Raw genomic sequence first — 21452 nt, forward strand, 5'->3', positions numbered from 1 at the left:
CTCACGCACGGTGTCAGAATCAGAATGAGAACCAGAATCAGGTTTATTATCACTGACATACATCATGAAATTTGTTGTTTTGCGGCAGTGGTACAGTGCAATACATAAAATACTTACTGTAAATTACATTCAGAATTAGGTGGCAGCATGGAGATACATCACCACCAAAGGAGGTGTAAGGCACTCCTTCCCTCCACAGCCTGCAGATCATCCTTGGGTAAAATATACCACCTGCTTAGCACCCCACTCCCCCCGATCACGGTCACATGAAGCTGCCTGAGCAGCTGGTGCATATCACAAATCCTGGTTATGCGACCACTGGCGCCAGGCAGACAGTCTCGAAGAGTATTGATAATGGCTGGGGTCACCCATCTTGTAAAGACACTGCCCAGAAGGTGGCAATAGCAAACCACTTGTATAGAATAATTTCCCAAAACAGTGATGGAATGGAAAGTCCACGTCATATGATGCAGCACATAACGAACAAAGCAACAACAAGCAATATAAAAAATAAATAAATAGTGCAAAAAGAAAGCAAGAATGGTGAGATAGTGTTCATGGATTCATGGACTGTTCAGAAATCTGATGGCGGAACGGAAGAGGCTGTATTTGAATCTGTGAGTGTGGCTCCTGTATCTTGTCCTCCGTGATAGCAATGTTTAAAGGGCATGTTCCAGATGATGAGGGTCCTTAATGACGGATGCTGTCATGCCTCAGTCTGAACAGCTGGAGGTGCCTATGTTCTCCAGACTCCTACATTTCTCCTGCCCTGATGAATAGTTGATTATTTTCACTAGTGTTTAGTTTTAACTATCAGAGCACCTGTGCCTTGTTTCATTTGTCTATTAAATTCCCTCTATTTTGTTTGTAATGCTCAGCTGTATTGGCTTGTATATATCTAGGGGAAATCCCGCCCGGCGCCCGCCTGGACGCTTCCCGTTGTGTTGGTTGCTGTACCACTGCCACCGAAATCAGTTTCAAACATCAATCATCAGCCAGCACACAGTACGTTTTACCAAGTACTCTTTATAGATATTACTAAGTCTATGAAATTAATATAAGTTCAATACAGAAAAAGGGAATGGAAAAGACGCCAGACTTATCAAAGTTCAAGTTCTTCGTGCACAAGTTGGAGCTCGGGAATTCCTTCGGGACCACCCTGACCCTGTCAACTCGTGGCTCGGGTCCACCCAGAGTGATCGATCTGAGCCGTCCCCGCACGTCCGTCAGTCCTCCCGGTCTCTTGTCCGACTCCCCGCCAAAAGCCCCTCGTTTCCAGTCATATGAGACAGCATTATCACCCCAAGAAAGAATAACATGGACACCTATTGGCTAATAGCCCCCTGCTATCTGTATTAATCCAAGCAAATTTCCAGCTGGAGACTTTCTCAGCATTTAACACAACATAGAAACCATTTTAATCCACATACACAGCAGTTTAGAAGATTAACATAACAAAGAAGCCATTTTAAATTTAACATAACAAAGAAGAAACCCTGTACATGTTCTTTATTGAACTCTCCTTGTCTCTGGTCTCCTCTGCATTTGGGTCCACCTGGTCTAAGTCTCTGCTAAGCGTCCAGTGTCTAAAGATACTGGCCTTCACCATGACAGACTTGGTTAAAACCTGGCAAATGCCCCTGTTACAGGATGCATTCTTGAGGCATATGTGGAGGGAAAGATGCTACCTTGGAATCAAAATCAGAATAACAAAGGGAATGATGTTTCATATCACTGACTTTTTACTGCCTATTACACCTCTGACGTTTAAGGCATCAGTGAAGGTTCTCCATCTCTAGTGGTATTCGGAGTCAGTAACCTCCTCTTGGTTTTCACGTAAGTTCCAGGCAGAGATTCAGGAATACCTTCACCTTCAGGTGTAGAAGGATTCTTCATTGCTGTTTCTGTAACAATTTTGTTTTACCAGTCAGGATGGTTAGCCCTGAGCTGAACCTGGAGAACCAGTGGACCAATATCAGGGGTGACCTTACCAAGAGCCAAAGCATAAAGCCCTGACTCCAGCCAACAAGGCTCTCCAGGTCTTTGAGGCACACAAGCCTCCAAACCCAATGATAAGGTTGTGTCCTCTGTAATGCATAAAAAATTACTATCAGCTACAATGACAATTAGATATAACAATAAGTAGCGCAAAAAGAGAGCAAAATGTGCGCTAATGTTCATGGGTGTATGGTCTGTTCATGGAGAAGAAGCTGTACCTGAAGCATTGAGTGTGTATTTAGACTCCTGTACCTCATCCCTGATGACAGCAATGAGAAGAGTGCATGACCTGGATGGTGAGGGTCTTTAATGATGGATGCCATTTTCTTGAGGTGTCACCTATTGAAGATGTCCTCAACCAGTAAGACTCACATCCACTGTGATGAAGTGTACTGAGAGGATGGTTATGGCTAGCATTAATTCCTGTCTAAGCAAAGACCAGTCATGTTCTCATTGTATGTCCAACTCTAATTGGGAGGTCAATCTTTATTTCATGTTTCTTAAAGTTCAAAGTGAATTGAACTATTGGCCCAGGGAATTGAAGCTAACTGCAGCCAAACTGCTTCCACCAATATTAACGTTGCCTGGAATGCCCCTGACCCGTTCAACCTTCCTGCCATTGGAACAGACGTGATCAGCACACACTCAGAAGTTTACATAATAGGGATTTTAGAACAGCATTTTTTTAAATGATAGGTAAAGAAAAATGTGAAAACTTCAGAAAACATGCAAAGATTTACCACGATACTGACTGGCTTTTTTTTTGGGAGTGAAGTTAGACGAGAGGTGACTTGATACGGTTCGTGGAGGAGATAGAGGTGTACAAGATGATAAAGTGGCATAGATTGAGTGGATAGCCAGAGATACTTCTCAGGATGGAATGCCTGTGAGATGGCTTTTTAGAGCAGCTTGTGATTGTGTCTACTGGGGATCAGTAATTCTGGACTGGGTGCTATGTAATGACCCGGATTTGATGAGGAAGCAGAAGGTAAAGGAAGCCTTAGGAGGCAGTGATTATAATACGATAGAATTTACCCTGCACTTTGAGGAGAAGCTAAACTCAGGTTTATCAGAATTACAGTGGAGTAAAGGGGTATGAGAGAGGAGCTGGCCAAAGTTGATTTGAAGGTGGCGTGAGCAGGGATGTTGACAGAACTGCAATGGCTGGTGTGTCTGGCAGAAATCTGGAAGGCACAGATATGATACTTTCCAAAAATGAAGTATTTCAAAGGAAGAATGAGACAACCGTGGCTGTCATGGGAAGTCAAAGAAAATATAAAAGCAAAAAAGAGGGCATATAACAGCAAAACTTAATGGGAAGGTGGAGGATTGAGGAAATTTTAAAAACCAACAGAAGGCAAGTGAAAAAGCCATAAAGAGAGAAAAGGTTAAATATGAAGGCAAGCTAGCCAATAATATTAATGAGGGTACAAAAACTTTTTATAGGTATATACCATAAGGAGTAAAAGAAGGACAAGTGAGGATATAGAACCACTGGAAAATGATGCTGGAGAGACAAAGAAATACTGGGGGATTTTGCATCGGTCTTCACTGTGGATGACACTAGCAGATTGCCAGAAGCGCAGAAGTGTCAGGGGGCAGAAGTGAGTGTCATCGCTATTACTAAGTAGAAGGTGCTCGGGAAGCTGAAAAGTCTGAAGGTAGATAAGTCGACTGGACCAGATGAACTACACGCCAGTGTTCTAAAAGAGGTAGCTGAAGAGATTGTGGAGGTATTAGTAATGATCTTTCAAGGATCATTAGATTCTGGAATGGCTCTGGAAGACTAGAAAATTGTAAATATTACTCCATTTTTTAAAAAGGGAGGGAAGCAGAAGAGAGGAAATTATAGGCCAGCTAACCTGATCTCAGTGGTTGGAAAGATGTCGGAGTCTATTTTTAATTTTGTGATTTTGGGATACTTGGAGGCACGTGATAAAATAGGCCAAAGACAGCTTGGTTTTCTAAAGGGCAAATCTCGTCTGACTAATTTGTTAGAATACCTTGAGGAAACAACAGGCAGATTATACAAATGATATTCAGTGGATGTTGTTTATTTGGAGTTTCAGAAGGCCTTTGACAAGGGGTCGCACATGAGCACGTGACGCTGCTTAACAAGATGATAGCCCATGGTATTACAGGAAAGGTACTGAAGTGGATAGAAGATTGGCTGACCGGCAGGAAACAAAGAGTGGGAATAAAGCGGGTCTTTTCTGGTAGGCTGTTGCTGACTAGTGGTGTTCTGCAAGGATTAGTGTTGGAACCATTCTTTTCACTTTGTATGTCAATGATTTGGATGAAAAAATGGATGGCTTTGTGGCCAAGATTGAGAACGATACAATGATAGGTCGAAAGGCAGGTAGTGTTGTGGAAGCAGAGTGTCTGCAGAAGGACTTGGATAGATTGGGGGAAGGAGCAAAGAAGCAGCAGATGGAATATAGTGTACGGAAGTGTATGGACATGCTCTTTGGCAGAAGGATAAAAGGTGCAGAATATTTTGTAAATGGGGGGAAATTACAAAAATCAGAGGGACTTGGGAGTTCTTGTGGAGGATTCCCTAAAGGTTAACTTGCAGATTGAGTCGGTGGTGAGGCCAGCAAATGCAATCTTAGCATTCATTTCGGAAGGTCAAGAATACAAAAACAAGGATGTGATGCTGAAGTTTTATAAGGAATTGGTCAGACCACACTTGGACTATCGTGAGCAATTTTGGGTTCTTTATCTAAGAAAAGAGATACTAGCATTGGAGAGAGTCCAGAGGAGGTGCTGGAGAATGATTTGAGGAATGAAAGGGTTAACATAGGAGGAGTGTTTGATGGCTCTAGGCCTGTACTCGCTAGATTTTAGAAGAATTCAAGGAATCAAAGTACAGTTATTATCAAAGAATGTATAAATTATACAACCTTGAGCTTTGTCTGTTTACAGGCAGGGGCGGCGCTGTGGTGGTGCTATCTGGGGCTATAGCCCCAGCAGAAGTTGCAATAGCACCACCATAGCACCACCAAGAAATTAACTGCAGCTGCTTTGCTTTCTCTGTATAGTTTTGAACACAGCTTGTTTCTCCAGTTGATCTAGTGAAACAACGCCCCCAATTACCTTAGCAACCACACAGCAAAGTTATAAACTCTGTCAGATCTACTCTACACTTCTGCTTTTTCATTCGTTGCTGTCCTCAGATCAGTTAAGCTGATCTAAGATCACTTAAGGTGGTGATGTCACTCACTCTCACTCACACGAGAGATTGATAGTGTACATCCAGGCGCAGATCCATGGTCTCGCGAGACTAACGGATGCCACACGTGCACATTGTGCTTTTACAAGCGAGCGTGGGCCTGGCACGTGCATTATTTTGGCCAGTGTGAAAGATGGATCGATTTTTAGTCAGAAAACAACCTCATCCAGAGGAATCAGTGGTGTCTCAGCCTGAGCCTGTCTTAACTGAAAGCGACATGCAGAAAGAAAGAGGTAAGTGCAGATGAAGATGACAGCAGTTCGTCGAAGGAGTGTGAGGGCAAAGTAGAGGAACAAGAAATGGAGCAGGATTCGGAAGAGAATATAGATGAAGCTGCTCTTATTGCCAGTGGGAATACTGTTAGCCATGTTAGCCAGCAGCCTGAGGAAGGACCCTGTCGGCCAGCATTGAAAAGTACGCTTCGCAACAGTTTGGCAATCAGCAAAGGAGTATTCGTGGCTGGTTTGACCTGTACTCCTGGCTGGAATATTCAATCACAAAAGATGCTACGTTCTGCTTCGCATGCAGGCATTTCCTGTGTGGAGGACATGGGTTCCATTCTGAGTCTACCTTCACTGTCACCGGTTACCGCAACTGGCGGAAAGCTACAACAGCTTTCAAAACCCACCATGTAAGTGCAGCTCATAGGTTTGCGATGGAGGCACGGGCCGAATTCAGATTGAGGAAACAAGACGGTTCAAGATTGGGAAATATGCTTGACAAAGGACATGCAAAGATTGTCCAAGAAAATCGTGAGTGTATGAGAGCAGTGGTTGAATCTCTATGCTATACTGCGTGCCAAGGCATTGCCCAGCGAGGACACCGGGAGAATGATGGATCTGGTAATAGGGGAAACTTTGTTGAGTTGCTCAGTGTAATTGGGAAGTTTGATATGACTGTAGCTAAAAAAAAAGAGGACAATCCTGGAAATGCAAAAAACATCCATCACGATATCCAAAATGAAATTATGGGTATTATGGCAGATATAGTCAGACGTCAAATAAGTGCAGAAATCAAGGAGGCTGGATATTTTGCCATCATGGTGGATGAAAGTAAAGACTTGAGTAAAAAGGAGCAAGTATCAGTGGTGGTGTGGTATTTGAATAACGAAACAGAGCTTGAAGAATTCTTGCCTTTCACTCCAGCAGAAGGGTTGGATGCAGAGTTGCTTCTTAAAAGCATTGAACAGACACTCGCCCAGTGTGCTATTGATAAGAACGCGTGTATAGGTCAGTGTTATGACGGGGCGGCAGTGATGTCCGGGTGCAATAACGAGGTACAAGAGAGGTTCAGGAAAGAGGTCCCGCAGGCATTATATATGCACTGCCATGCTCACAGACTTAACCTTGTTTTAGTGGATGTTGTGAGCAATGTACCACAAGCGGGTGAATTTTTTGAAACTGTGCAGCTGCTTTACAATTTCTTTTCAAACTGTTGCCCACGATCATTTCATGAAGAAACAGAGAGAACTGGAATCAACTGCACAGCCCGTGGAGTTGAAGAAATTCACATCCTCTGATGACCTTCGCAAGCACTGTTTCTATCCAGTTCTAGACAGACCTCTGACTGAAATGAAAAGACGGTTCTCAATTGAGACTGGGGGTGTTCTGACTGGAGTCTCAGCATTGAGTCCCAAACACAAGTTCTTCCTAGACAAGGATTGTCTTTGGCCAATGGCCCAATACTATGGAGTGACTGAAGTGAACCTGACTGCAGAGCTACATCAGGTTCGGCGTCTGCTGGAAATAAAACAAAAGCAAGGACAGACAATGAATAACACAGTGGAATCTCTAGCTCTAATGAGTCCCTACCGCGATGCATTTATAGATTTATACAAACTAATCTGCATATCACTGACTCTGCCTGTTACATCTGCCTCATGCGAAAGGAGTTTCTCTTGCCTCAGACGCGTCAAAAACTACCTAAGGAATAGCAGCGGTGACGCTCGGAACAGCAACTTGGCTCTGTTGGCCATAAACAGCGGAGGACCAAAGCACTTGACATCCAGAAAATCATTGATGCTTTCGCCACCAATCACAACAACAGACGGATTGTGCTTCTCTGAAAACATTAATGATGAGTGCAGTCGATTTTTTAAAAATTTGGGCCAAGACTAATGCTGATTATTATTATTATTTTATGGTGGATACCCCATAGTCCTTATGTTTCCTACAAATTCTAAAACATTACATTTACTGCTATTAAGCCTACTGGTTTTGCTTAGACTTCCAAGCGGTGATCCTGTTGATTTTTGTTTTAAATTCAATAGCCGAATTAATTGAGGTATTGCATGGTCAGAGTATGATTTGTCCAACTCCTGGTAAAGCCTTGCATCTGTTGTTTGCCTTATTTGACTTTAATAATGATGTATCTTTTGGCATTGCTGTCTATGTAATGCGAATAGCAGCAGTTTTGTGTTTTTCAGTTGAAAAGCACGCATTTGACGCTGATTGCGGGATTGGTGCATGATTCACGTTGTCCGCTGTTGCTCGGATCCTCTGTTTGCTTTTTTTTGTTTATGCTTCGTGTAGCCCAGGTTGTCTCCGATGCTGTTGACACTGTAACAGTTCACTTCTATATTATATCTATCAATTGCTGTTGCTTGTGAATCAACAGAGGCATTTATAGTAGTCACATAATGCTTGAAACTGACTTTTTAATGCCACGTGTCTGGCTTTGCGAATACATATACCATACAGTGCATCCTTCAGCACCATTACTGAATCATTCAGCCCCTCCGTAGCACCAGCAAGAAAAAATCTCTGGCACTGCCACTGCTTACAGGCAGCCACAAAACAAGAAACCTAAAAGAATCCAATTAAAAAAAAAATAAAGACCAACACTCAATATCCAGAAAAAGAGGAAAAAAAACACAAATCAAACAAAAAATAGAAGCGAGCGATGACATTCCAAACCAAATTTGAATCCTTATATCAGAATCCCCAGAATAGGCCGAAAGCCTCAGTCTCAGTTCATCATATTAAGGGGCAAATTGCCACGAAGCTCACAGACACGAAGCACAGCAGCCGGTGCAATCTCACAGCCTCGGCGTCATGAAGAGAGAAGCGAATATTGTGGGAGAGCACGCAAAATCAGTAAAACTCTCTCCTCCAGTGCCGACAACCTGCCTTTCCAGTTTACCTGGGCCGGCATTTAAATTGTCCAAGCAACGGATTGTGCTTCGTATTAGGACCTGGACCCTGCTGCAGCTCTGGCCTAGAACATGGCACTCAGCAACTTGCTCTGGGCCTAATCCTCTCCACCCAGCCCAAAACTGTTTTCACCCTCTCCAAATCATCTCAATGATTCAACGATCCAACCTTGCACCCAGGTTAGTAGGACAGGCATCAAAACTCCTCTGCCTCACTCCAACGACATCTGCATCAATTTTGCAACTCACCAGCATGGCTCATCCCTCAAATTCGCTCACCTCTTCATTGCTTACATTGATAGTTTACCACAACTTACTTCAGAAAAGGTGTTATTCATAATGTTTTTCATAGAATAAGGGGGTTATCTCATTGAAATCGATCAAATATTGAACAGCCTAGATAGAGTGGATGTTGAGAGGATGTTTCCAATAATTAAAGAGTTTAGGAATAGAGGTCATAGCATCAGAATAGAGGGATATCTATTTAGAAAAGAGCTTTAGCCAGAGGGTGGTGAATGTGTGGCATTCTTTGCCACAATTGGCTGTGCAGATGAAGTCACTGGGTATGTTTAGTGCAGAAGTTGATAGGTTTTTGATTAATCAGGGCATCAAAGGTTATGGGGAGAAGGCAGGAAAATTGAATTGAGAGGGTTAATAAATCAGCCATGATGGAATGGCAGAGCAGACTCATTAGGTCTTATAGCTTATATGTGGGGGTATAATTTTAAGGTGATTGGAAGAAAGCCTAGAGGGGATGTCAGAGGCAGGTTGGGGACATAAAGTAATAAGTGTGTGGAATGCCCTCTGGGAGTTGTGGTAGAGGCAGATATATTAGAAAGATTTAAGAGACTTCGAGAAGCACATGGATGAAGAAAAATGGAGGGCTATGTGAGAACGATGGATTAGATTGATCATGGAGCAGGTTATAGGGTTGGCACAGCTTCATGGCCCAGAGGGCCTGTACTGAGCAGTCATGTCCCATTTTCTGTTTTCTGTGTTCTAGTAGTTGGTGTCACACTCTGATCTTCTATCCTGGTCAACTTTCTGTGGGGTTGAGTGGGATCCAGGATCAGCCACGATGGAGTGGTGGAGCAGGCTCCATGGGCTGACTGGCCTAATTCTGCTCCTATGTGTTATGGTCTTATAGAATTTCATGCTTGGATTAAATGATACTGTTACATACTGAGTTGAGAAAGAATAATGAATCAGCCAAGATGATATGGCGAAGCAGCCTTGATGAGCTGAATGGCCCAATTCTGCTCCTAAGTACTCTGCAAAAGTCTTAGGCACATATATATCACTAGGATGTCTAAGACTTTTGCACAGTACTGTAGAAATTTTATTTATTGCACTGTACTGCTACCACAAAAGAAACAAATTTCATGACATATGTGAGTGATGATCAACCTGATTCTGATATGGGTCCCCATTGTGGACTAGGAGTGGAAAGGAGGCAGGAAGAAGGGAATTATGGTTGGGAAAAAAGGAAGAGAGAGGGGGAAGGAGCAAGAAGAACCACAGAGACATTCTGCAATGCTTGGAATCAAATGCCCTTGCCTGGTGTCGTAAGGCTGGGTGTGCCTGCACCTGCACCAGCCCCAGTCCCTGGCACTGCTTCTCTGCCACCTGTCCCACACCACCCCTACAACGTTCCACACTCACCATTCCCAACAGCCTTTGCTCCCTCTCCACATAACATTGACAAATACAGTCCTGCGCAAAAGTCTTCGGCACCTAGCTATTTATATGTGCCTTAGACTTTTGCAGAGCACAGCGTGTCTTATGATCTTATGATGTTATACTGCAAGAAGCCCTTTTGGTTATTTAAGGAATCCTTGAAGTTTTACACTGCAGCTAAATAATTCAGAATCAAAACCTGGTTTATTATCACCAGTATGTGACGTGAGATTTGTTAACTTAGCAGCAGCAGTTCAATGCAATGCATAATCTAGCAGAGAGAAAAAATAATAATCAATAAACAAGTAAATATATTACGTACATTGAATAGATTTGGAAAAAAATGTGTAAAAACAGAAATACTGTATATTTTTTAAAAAGTGAGGTAGTGTCCAAAGATTCAATGTCCATTTAGGAATCAGATGGCAGAGGGGAAGAAGCTGTTCTTGAATCACTGAGTGTGTGCCTTCAGGCTTCTGTACCTCCTACCAGATGGTAACAGTGAGAAAAGGGCATGCCCTGGGTGCTGGAGGTCCTTAATAATGGATGCTGCCTTTCTGAGACACCGCTCCCTGAAGATGTCCTGGGTACTTTGTAGGCTAATACCCAAGATGGAGCCGACTAGATTTACAACCCTCTGCAGCTTCTTTCAGTCCTGTGCAGTAGCCCCTCCATACCAGACAGTGATGCAGCCTGTCAGAATGCTCTCCATGGTACAACTATAGAAGGTTTTGAGTGTGTTTGTTGCCATGCCAAATCTCTTCAAATTCCTAATAAGGTACAGCTGCTGTCTTGCCTTCTTTATAACTACTTCGATATGTTGTGACCAGGTTAGATCCTCAGAGATCTTGATACCCATGAGCTTGAAGCTGCTCACTCTCTCCACTTCTGATCCCTCTATGAGAATTGGTATGTGTTCCTTCGTCTTACCCTTCTTGATGTCCACAATCAGCTCTTTTGTCTTACTGACACTGAGTGCCAGGTTGTTGCTGCGACACCACTCCACTAGTTGGCATATCTCACTCCTGTATACCCTCTCGTCATCACCTGAGATTCTACCAACAACGGTTGTATTGTCAGCAAATTTACAGATGGTATTTGATCTATGCCTACCCACACAGTCATGTGTATATAGAGAGTAGAGCAGTGGGCTAAACACACACCCCTGAGGTGCGCCAGTGTAGTCAGTGAGGAAGAGATGTTATCACCAATCCGTGCAGATTGTGCCCTTCCAGTTAGGAAGTCAAGGATCCAATTGCAGAGAAAGGTACAGAGGCCTAGGTTCTGCAACTTCACAATCAGAATTGTGGGAATGATGGTATTAAATGCTAAGCTATAGTCGATGAACTGCATCCTGATGCAGGTGCTTGTGTTGTCCAGGTGGTCTAAAGCCGTGTGCAGAGCCATTGAGATTGTGTCTGTCATTGACCTATTGTGGCGATAGGCAAATTGCAATGGGTCCAGGTCCTTACTGAGGCAGGAGTTCAGTCTAGTCATGACCAACCTCTCAAAGCATTTCATCACTGTTGATGTGAGTGCTACCGGGCGATAGTCACTAAGGCAGCCCACATTATTCTTCTTAGGCACTGGTATAATTGTTGCCTTTTTGAAGCAAGTGGGAACTTCCACCTGTAGCAGTGACAGGTTGAAAATGTCCTCGAATACTCCTGCTAGTTGGTTGGCACAGGTTTTCAGAGCCTTACCAGGTACTCCATCGGGACCTCCCACCTTGCGAGGGTTCACCCTCTTTAAAGACAGCTTAACATCAGCCTCTGAGACGGAGATCACAGGGTCATCAGGTGCAGTAGGGATCTTCATAGCTGTAGTTTTCCCCTTTTCAAAGCTTGCATAGAAGGTGTTGAGTCCATCTGGTAGTGAAGCATCGCTGCCATTCATGCTATTAGATTTCGCTTTGTAGGAAGCAATGTCTTGCAGACCCTGCCAGAGTTGCCGTGCATCCGATGTTGCCTCCAACCTCATTCAAAATTCCCTCTTCGCCCTTAAAATAGCCCTTCACAAATCATACCTAGTTTTCTGGTACAGGCCTGGATTGCCAGACTTGAATCCACAGATCTAGTCTTCAGCAGACATCCACCTCCTGGTTCATCCGTGGCTTTTTGTGTGGAATGTACAGTAAGTCTTTGTGGGCACACACTCATCCACATTGCAAGTGTGGTATTGCAAGTGATCTGTTGATGGTAATTGCTTAGTGAGTTTTTCAGACTGGCCTGGTTAAAATCTTCCAAAATGAAGGTGTTAGGGTGTAGATTCATCTGTAGATCTTCAGCTCAAATTAAATCTATCAGTGAATTACTATCACATACTGTAGGTTTAAACTGATTCATAGAATAAATTTTTAAAGTACTTTCAAAAGTTCCAAGCAAGTTAATGAAGGACTTTGAACTTTCCAGCTGTCTGTAGCCAATCTTTCTGAATGAGCTTTAAGATATCTGCTAACACCATCACAGGTTCCATTTTCAACCATGATGTACTCGTGGAGTCATTCCATGTGAATAAGCCCTTCAGCCCTTCAAATCCACTTGTTCTTCTCCCCAGTTACAGTAATCCGACCATAATCACTCTCTTTTCTCCGTACGTACCTCCTGTGGGGGTGAGTTAGAGTGGCCAATTAGTAGATTGATCCGCATGCCTCTGTGATGTTTGAGGAAACGAGAGCACATGAGAGAGATCAGCATGATGACAGAGAGAAAGCACAAACTCTTCATAAATAACACTGGAGATCAGGGTTCAAATGCCACACCTCGAGCTACACCACTGTGCTACTGTGAAGCCTTTAATTATTGACTGTTCTATATTTTCTCTGGTGGCTTCTGTACATACAAAGACCGTTGCTGAAGGAAAACAGATAAGCAGTTGTTTCCGGGTGCTCTGTCATGATGCACTAAGACCAAGCATCAGGATTACACATACATTCTGGGACAATAGCCACACGGAGTAGGTTAGTATTTCGGACTTAGATGCAGATTGACTTATCACATGTACATTGAAACATGCAGTGAAAAGTGTCATCTCTGTTAACAACCAACACGACCGAACGCAACACGCACAAAATGCTGCAGGAGCCCAGCAGGTCGGCCAGCATCTATGGAATTGAATAAATAGTCAATGTTTTGAGCCGAGACTGGACTGGAAAGGAAGGGAGAAGACGCCAGGAGGAGGATAGCTGGAAGGTGATAGATGAAACCAGGTGGATGGGAAAGATGAAGAGCTGGAGAGGAAGGAATCTGATAGGAGAGGAGAGTGGACCATGGGAGAAAGGGAAGGAGGAGGGGACTCAGGGGGAGACAGTTGAGAAGAGGTAACAGGACAGAGTGCAGAATAGAAGAAGAGGGGAGGGGGAAGGATTTTTTTTACCGGAAAGAGAAATCGTTATTCATGCTCCACCCAGACGGAATATAAGGTGTTCCACCTTGAGGGCAGCATCATCATGGCGCAAAAGGAGGCCATGGACCAACATGTCGGAACAGAAATGTGAATGGGACTGTAAATGTTTGGGCAGTTCTGCTTTTGGTGGATGGAGCCGAGGGGCTCTACAGAATCTAAGGATGTGTTGGGGCAGCCCACAAGTGTCACTACACATTTCAGTGCCAACATAGCAAACCCATAGTGCTCAGCAGGACAACACAGAGCACAACAAGCCCCTCTCCTCCCTCCCACCCACGCAGATGGCACAGTTCTCAAACCCCATGACCGGGTTAGTGAAAATCTGCAATTCTTCACAAAAACTCAGTCAGGCCTGGTAAACCAAACATTTGAAACTTCTGATTAATTTACTTTTCACATGTACAGTACATCAAAACAGACAGTGAAGTGTGTTGTTTGCATTAACAACCAACACAACCTAGGAGTGTTCAGGGACAGCCCGCAGTGTCACCACACATTCCTTTCCTCCCTCCCTCTGACCCACCCACACACACAGATCATTGGGTGGTGCAGCTTCAAAATAGACTTTCAACTCCCCTCTCCAATATCTAAACCAGCTATCAGCTGACTTTGTTATTCCTATTGTTCAGCACCTCGCACATAGCCACCTATGGCTAGAGGCAGGATATTTCACTATTTGGACTAACCACTGCTTAAATGTGAGATTATCCATTCAGACAACGCATTCCGGATTTCTGTTGCCTTGTGGGTAAAACTCTCTTTCAAATTCTCTCTGTCTCCTACCATTTACCTTCAAGTTCAAGTTTAATTGTCACTCAGCCATACACAGTACAAGGCACATATAGACAAAATAAATATATAGTCGAAGTCCCTGAGTCCATGAATGTTGCAGCAGTCTGTATAGTCATAGTTTATGGATATAAGCAAAGTACATATATAATAAGATAATAAGAGGAATAGATAGAGTGGATAGCCACCGCCTCTTCCCCTGAGCACCACTGCTCAGTACAAGAAGACATGGGTTTAAGGTAAGGGGTGGGAAGTTCAAGGGGGATATTAGAGGAAGGTTTTTTTACTCAGAGAGTGGTTGGTGCGTGGAATACACTGCCTGAGTCAGTGGTGGAGGCAGATACACTAGTGAAATTTAAGAGACTACTAGACAGGTATATGGAGGAATTTCAGGTGGAGGCTTATATGGGAGGCAGGGTTTGAGGGTCGGCACAACATTGTGGGCCGAAGGGCCTGTACTGTGCTGTACTATTCTACGTTCTATGTTTTATATCCGTTCAAGTTCATGTTCAAGTTTAATTGTCATTCAGACATACATGACAACCCATGAATACAGACAAACAAAATAGCGTTACTCCAGGGCCAAGGTGAAAAACACAGTACCAACAGTCACAAGAAGCACAAGACACATATAAGATAGCAGTAAACATGCAGCCCAAGTCCCTGAGTGTCATGGCCTGCAGATTGATAGTGCACAGGATCAGCAACAACAAGCCTGCTGCGGTCTGATCATCGTGCGCTATAAAAAAGTGTAGCTGCAGAAGAATGTAATCTTGCTTACCTTCCTCTGAGCAAACACTGGAGACTTGCAGCACTGATGATAGGGGTCAGCCCCCAACCCAGCATGGACTCCAGCAAACTCAACAGACCTCTGGTCTCTCGCCACGGCCTCTAGCATCTCTCCCCTGAGCGGCTGCAACAGGTGAGCCCATAGCATGAGGGCCTGGTCCGCACTACAACCAAGTCCACACAGCTTTCCCTGCCATCGGTCTCACCAATGAACCAGTGAAGTAGGTATGTCCAATGTCCAACAGGGTCTCGTGATCACAAGAAAAATGTCGAAGACAATCACTCACTCTGTTTGGCAAAATCTGTTGATTATAGACATCTCTGCTGAGGGGAAAAGTTTCTCACTATCTCCTTCATCAGTGCCCCTCACAATTTTGTTTCCCTTCAGCTTTTTCAGTACTAAACCCAACCTGTCCTTCATAGAACATAGAACATAGAAATCTACAGCACAATCCAGGCCCTTCAGCCCACGATGTTGTACCGACCATGTAACCTACTCTAGAAGCTGCCTACAATTTCCCTATTGCATAGCCCTCTATTTTCCTAAGCTCCATGTAGCTATCTAAGTGTGCCTTAAGAGACCCTATTGTATCCACCTCTACCACCTTCGCTGGCAGTGCATTCCATGTACTCACCACTCTCTGTGTGAAAAACTTATCCCTGACATCCCCTCTGTACCTGCGTCCAAGCACCTTAAAACCGTGCCCTGTCTTGCTAGTCATTTCAGTCCTGGGAAAAAGCCGCTGACTTTCCACACGATCAATGCCTCTCATCATCTTGTACACCTCTATCAGTTCACCTCTGGTCCTCTGTCGCTCTAAGGAAAAAGGGCCAAGTTCACTCAACCTATTCTCATAAGGCATACTCTCCAATCCAGGCAACATCCTTGTAAATCTTCCACGATAACTGAAATGTTTCATTCTGGGCAATATCCTGGTGAATCTCCTCCACACCACAATCTTGAGTGCAATACTGTCCTTCAGGTTCAGATTCCAGCTTCGATTCAGATTTTGTCTTAAACTTGAATCTGAGTTCTAGGTTGTGTTCGTTGTTAACACAAATGATGCTTTTCACTGTATGTCGAAGCATATTGTGAAATGTGATATTTGCATTAACAACCAGCACAGCTTAGGGATTTGCCTGGGGCCAGCCTGGGAGTGTTGCCACACATTCTGGGACCAACATAGAATATCTACAACACTTGGCAAAACAGCACAGAATGCAGCGTTACAAAACAAGCCCCTTTCCTCCCTCTCACCCCTCCCGTACACACAGGTGATAGAGTGTTGCAGCATCAAAATAGGTTTTCATCTCTACCCCACACCCATAGTGATCTATGACTCTATGAGTCCAGATGAAACCAACATAGATACCACGAACCCAAAGGCTTCCTTCTGCACTGCACAAGGCAATGATTCAATATGTTATTGGCCAGTTTGTTAAGCAGAGTTGCCATCTTCATAAATAATGCTTAAGTCCTCCCTGGATTACAACCATAGAACCATAGAACACTACAGCAGAGAAAACAGGCCATTCGGCTCCTCTAGTCTGTGCCGAAACATTATTCCGCTAGTCCCATTGACCTGCATCCAGTCCATAACCCTCCAGACCTCTCCCATCCACGTACCTATCCAATTTATTCTTAAAACTTAAGAGTGAGCCCACACTTACCATGTCAGATGGCAGCTCGTTCCACACTCCCACCACTCTCTGAGTGAAGAAGTTCCCCCTAATGTTCCCTCTAAACCTTTCCCCTTTCACCCTAAAGCTATGTCCTCTCCTAATCTAAGTGGAAAGAGCCTATTCACATTTACTCTGTCTATACCCCTCATAATTTTGTAAACCTCTATCAAATCCCCCTCATTCTTCTACACTCCAAGGAATAAAGTCCTAACCTGTTCAATCTTTCCCTGTAACTCAACTCCTGAAGACCCGGCAACATCCTAGTAAATCTTCTCTGCACTCTTTTAATCTTACTGATTCTGTTATTCTGTCTCCTTTAAGCATGTTATTTAATGTGTATTTATTTTCCTCATTCTTTGTAGTTACATATTACCTCATGTTTCACTTGAAACAACAAAACATTGAGGGTGAGATTGCAGACTGCAGACTGAGATTCAACATACACACCTGAGCTGTACCTGTTGAATAAGGCTTTTCCATGCTTCATGGCTTAAATGCTCTAACATTTATCTCTCTTTGAGTCTCACTAATTTAAAAGCTCCAGTCTCTATTTATTCTCGCTGCAGAATCTTTTGTTCTGGTTCAGTTTAGACAAAGCCATTTCCATCTTTATAACATTCCACATGTTCTGTCTATGAATGTTCTCCGTTATCCAGGTCATTGCATATAAAGCAGTAGTAAATCAAGACAACAGGACTTGCTGTGTTGTCTTGAAGACATTTCGCCACTCATCCAAGAGGCTTCTTCAGTTCTGATCCATGGCGGGTAGTTTGTTGGGTAGAAAACCATCCCTAAGCAGGGGGATTACCACACCACCTCGCAGCTACCTGCAATGTAGTCCTAACATCGATGTAGTCTTTATCTCTATGACACTTAACGACCCTCGTGTGATTGCTATACATTTAAACAACTCATAAATTTATAAACTTATGTAGCCTGGGGAAAAATACACACTCAGGACAACAAATACTTTTTTGGGTTTTAATTCCTTTATCTGCTTTAGATGTTTAAGTGCAAGAAGAGGGTCGCAAAATAAAACGAACAAATTTACAACCAGTTCTTGCCGTTACAATCTCAGTTTAACTTTCGATCCACACCCTCGTGTACGGACAGACTTGCGTATGCAGTATAAAAAATACCAGAACTAATACGGTACTAATACAGTGATGGCAATTTTGAAGGAACACAATACAAACAGCATTAGAATCCCACCCACCCTGCATCTTATACATAACAACGAAAAATGTAAGTGAATACATCTCATCTAAGATGCACACACATGCTGAACAGAGACTAAACATTCACGTTACGTGGTTACATGCACAATCGGTCCTGATACAATAAAGTTAGACAGAAGATACACTTTGGCACAACTTTTACAAGATATTGCCTGGTAGTTAAATTACAAGAAGACTGACCTACTTGGATGGTGGGGAACTTTGCACAAGCCATGCTATCCAGCGTTGCTTTCTTCACTCGTGGAAATCTAAAGCATCCACATGTAAAACGTCAAATTACCGATATTCTCGATTCGCCAACAAGCATAAACAAATTCACATAGATATCGTTAATTAATGCTCACCTTTCCTCACCATGCCCAGTCTCGGGAAGGAACTCAATTCCAACGCCCCAACAGCGTCTTCAGCAGAAAACAAAATGGTCTCCCCACTATCCCGCGCATGCGTAATGACATCACCGTCTCCCTTAAAGGCACAGACAACTATTCTAGCATTACCCGGATGGATGCCTAAGTACACTTTTAACAATACTGAATAAGATCCGACAGTCATCTGGATACACTTATAAACCAGAAAGCTACCCACCATGGATTAGAACTGCAGAAGCCTCTCGGATGAGTGGTGAAACGTCTTCTGGACAACCCAGCAAGTCCAGTTGCCTTGATTTACGATTGTTTGGTATTGCGTGCTTTCACGTTTTCTGAATAAAGAAAGAAAGCAAAGCTCACTTCCTTAAATCAAGATCCTGAAATCCTGTAGGGGTTTCCCCACCTTTAGAGATACAACACAGTAACAGACCCTTCTATCTGAATGAGCCACACCGCTCAATTACAACCAAGTCACCAACTAACTGACTACCCCATAGCATCTTTGGAGAAAACCAGAGCACCCAGAGGTTACAGGGGGAACGTACAAACAGTGGAATTTAATCCAGGTCACTGGCGCTGTAATAACGTCACACTAACTGCCAGCCCACACTTAAAGCAGAGGCTGACAACTCCCTGATTAGTATGCAATGAGCTCGAGTGACCCCGAGATCTATGGTCAGAAGATATTGTGTCGTAAGTGGGTGTTGACTCTGATATCATTGATCCAAGGCTCTTTCGGAAGCTAGGCAAGAGGCACAAGGCTTGTTGCTTCACAATCATTTTATTAAGTGCAAAGAGAATTGGAAATGCAGAGCTGCAAAACCCTGGCAACTAAGAACAGAGCAACTGAAAAAAAGAAAGTTGCGCGCAGTGTGGTCAGCTCTTTATATACTGTAGATAAGAAACATTCCTTTCAAATTTAGAAATGAGCGTTAACCAATCAAATAACGCAAATCCAAGAGAACCCTACAGAATGATACAAAGAACTGTACCCACTAGGGGGCGCTCTGAACAATTACATATGCATACTGTGACCACTAGGAAACATACCAAACAAGAGGTTATAAAAATTCAAGCAGGTACAAAAACTAAGCTGCAAAGAAAATAACGATTAAAGAGTCTAATCCAACTGGGGTGATAACTGACTACAGCAGATGCTGATGAAGCTATACAGATGGAATTTTTGGATTAAGTTGTTTTCTTTTCAAAAAAAAATTAAATTTGTACGTAAATGATGTGCAAATTAACTTATGGCAGATGTTTGGTTCTACTCAGCCAAGATGACTTCATGGATACCTGTAGGTTAAACACTCCACTTGTCAAATAGCTTGTTGTCCTTCATCATGTATGTTTGTTGCCTTGCGAGTTGGAGGGTGTCTTAATGGACTGTTACAAGCCCCATATATCCGGCGTCTACTCAAACAGGGGAAAATACAGCAATCCATTGCATAACCATGAAGCTGAATAAATAGATAAATGAGTGTATCGGAGTCAGAATCAGGTTAGTTATGATCGACAGCAGTACAGAGACATAAGTTACAATAAGGTAGGACTCCATAGCAGCAAAACAATTAGCACAATAATCTTACAGCTCAGGGCATCGAAGTTCAAAGATCAGTTCTGGCCTCCTCTGTAAGAAAGTTTGTATGTTCTTCCAATGAGCACATGTGTTTCCTCCATTCCTCCAAGTGCTCCGGTTTCCTCCCACAGTCCAAAGACACACGGGTTGGTAGGGTAATTCTTTATTGCTTATTGTCCTGTGATTCGACTAGGGTTAAATATGTGGGTTGCTGGTTGGTGCAGCTCATTGTGGTGGATGAGCCTGTTCCATGTCATATCTCTAAAGAAAAATAAATAAAAATGAAATATATTAAAAATAAATGCAGAGTGAAAAAATAGAGCAAAAGAGGGGGGTAATGCGCATGTGATTATGGACCATTCAGAAATCTGACGGCTGAAAGGAGGAAGCTGTTCCTAAAATATGTGTGTGTCTTCTGGCTCCTGTACCCGCTCCCTGCTGGTAGCAGTGAGAAGAAGGCACAGAATTGTTGGTTAATGACAGTCAGGACAAAAGCAGTAGAGGTTGTGGTTGATGGGAGACCAGCCATGGATAACAATCTAGCCACGATACAATTGTCACTGAGAGATTCACTAGTAAATGAACTGAGGCAGGAGGGATGTGTGTGGTTATATTATTGGGTCATAATTAGCTGGTCCAAAAAGCTGCAGGAAGTTATGAACTCTGCCAGTTCTATCATGGGCACTTGCCTCCCCGCCATCGAGGACATCTCCCAAGGCAATACCTCAAGAAGGTGGCATCCATTATTAACGACCCCCATCACCCAGGACGTGCCCTCTTCTCATTGTTACCATCAGGGTGGAGGTACAGGAGAGTGAAGACGTGCTCTCACATTTTAGAAACAGCTTTTCCCCCTCCGCCATCAGATTTCTTAATTGGCATTGAACTCATATACACAACCTCACCTGTGTACCTTGACTGAGTCACCTTGACTTCGCTCCATCCCTTCTGTTGGAATTCTTTGAGAAATAACGGGAAAGATAGAAAAGGAGAGAAGCTGATGTTGTTTACATGAGTTTTAAAAAGGCATTTGACAAGGTGCCATACACGAAGCTGCTAAACATAATTCATCTATTATGGGAAAGGTACTAGCATGGATTGAAGATTGGCTGATTGGCAAAGAGTGGGATTAAGGAGACCTTTTCTTGCTGGCTGCCGGTGACTAGTGATGTTCCATAAGACATAGGAGCAGAATTAGACAATTCAGCCCATTGAGTCTGCTCCATCATGGCTTATCCTCTCACCCCCAATCTCCTGCCTTCCCCCCCCCACCCCGACTCCATATCCATTCATGCCCTGACCAATCAAGAATCAAGTTCCACAGGGGTTGGTGCCAGGACAGAATCTTTTCACATTATATATCAATCATTTTGATAGGAAATTGATGTTTTTGTGGCCAGGTTTGGGATGATACGAAGATAGGCTGAGGAGTGGGTAGCTTTGAGGAGGCAGAGATTCTGCAGAAAGACAGATTAGGAGAATGGGCAAAGAAGTGGAAGTTGGAATATAGTGTTGGGAAGAGCATGATCATGCATTTTGGTGG

General features: G+C 43.4%; 1 protein-coding gene across 3 annotated transcripts in view; it reads left to right on the forward strand.

Annotated features, from left to right (window-relative positions):
- The window catches only part of dcc (DCC netrin 1 receptor), a 1425388-nt gene that overhangs the window by 1293698 nt on the left and 110238 nt on the right, over nt 1-21452 (forward strand). The window lies entirely within an intron of this gene.

This window comes from Mobula hypostoma, chromosome 3, assembly GCF_963921235.1.
Source record: "Mobula hypostoma chromosome 3, sMobHyp1.1, whole genome shotgun sequence".
NCBI classification, from domain to species: Eukaryota; Metazoa; Chordata; class Chondrichthyes; order Myliobatiformes; family Myliobatidae; genus Mobula; species Mobula hypostoma.